Here is a 1,491-nt window from a genome sequence, read left to right as displayed (position 1 = left end):
TAATGAACCCATGTTGGTTGCCCCTAAGCATAATCTCAACCTGGGTGGATTCCCCCTGCCCTGTGGGAATCCCCTTCCCTGGGAACTCACAACTCCAGGAAGCCAGATGGAGGGTCCTCATGTCTCTCCCGGTTCATTGCCACCTCTCCTGCTGAGGCTTCAGCTGTCTCTGGTTCCCTCTGGGCCTACCAGCTGCCAGTGGCCCTGTGCACTATGGTGTGCACTGAGGGCTTTACTCTTCTGCTTGAGGTTGCGGCCCCGAGCTTCCTTGCAGAATTCCAGGGTAGCGGTATCAACCAGGGCCCTCCATGTGAGGCTTTATTTTTAGATTCCTGGCCTCATGCAGGTCAGGGGTTGTAGTCCCCAGCCTCCCCACGCAGCTCCTGGGGCCTGGGTCTGCTCCCAGACCCTCCATGCAGCACTGCCTGCACCTAGTCTTCCTGGCCTTGTGTCAGGGGTTGGAGACAGGAGCCACCTCACTTGGGTCCCACTGGATTGTGCTATGCACTGTCCGTGCACTGAGATCCTGGCCACTTACCAGGGGTTGGGGACCTGAGCTGCCTCAAGGGATTCTGTCCGGCCCATGGCAGGTTCCTCAGCCCTGCCTGGGTGCACAATGGGGAAGGGGTGGCAGAGCAGCCAGATTCAGCTTCCTGACAGCCTCCTCGCTGGTGGCTCACTCTGCCCAGCTGCCATTGGCAATGTCTCTGCCACTGGTCCGCTGCCCCAGCACATGAACCCATCCGCCCTGCACCCCCTACTGGGGCACCAGAAAGAATGAGCATGGAAGCCGGGTGGAGTCTCCATGGAGACTGGCCCAGGATCCCTGCAGGCAGGGTGCACTCAGCTGGGCAGACAGGATGGGGCTGTGGGCAGGGAGCATATCTTTGTTTATCACAATCAGTAGCCCTTTCCCTTCTTTGTTTATATCATGGGTGCCAAATGTATGGTCCATGGAGCTGTGTTGCTTGGCTCACAGGGCTTATAGTGAGGCTGGGAATTCAAGGGAGGAGCAAAGTGCAGGGTCTGGCTGGGGCCATGCTCCATGTCCCAGGCTGGAACAGGGCCAGAGCCTGCCAGAGTGGAGCAAGGGTAAATAGCTGTGGGGGAAGGGGGTGGGGGAAAAAGAAGCGGAACTAAGACCTTAAATTTGTAGATCCAATCATGCAAACTCTTAGCTACATGAGCAGTTACAATTCTTCGTGTCAGTGTATTTTAATTGTTTTGTCCCACAGTTATTTCTCTATTCATTAAATTAGCATTTTTCCTAGGCATCATGCTTATTAGTCTGAGCACTTTGGAAAACAGACATCTGATTAGGTTTGCACCATAATTTCTGAATTCTTGAAAATTACCTAATCTACAGAATGTCCCTAAAAGTCAGTCTGCAAGAACATAAATAGTAATAAAAAAAATGAAAAATATTTTCCCCTCATTTGAAAGAATAGAGAAGCACCAAAGTATTTTTAGCTTTTAAAAACATAGAAAGAC

This window comes from Gavialis gangeticus, unplaced genomic scaffold, assembly GCF_001723915.1.
Source record: "Gavialis gangeticus isolate Ggan-Ray unplaced genomic scaffold, GavGan_comp1, whole genome shotgun sequence".
Taxonomy (NCBI): Eukaryota; Metazoa; Chordata; order Crocodylia; family Gavialidae; genus Gavialis; species Gavialis gangeticus.
This window is presented reverse-complemented; position numbering follows the sequence as displayed.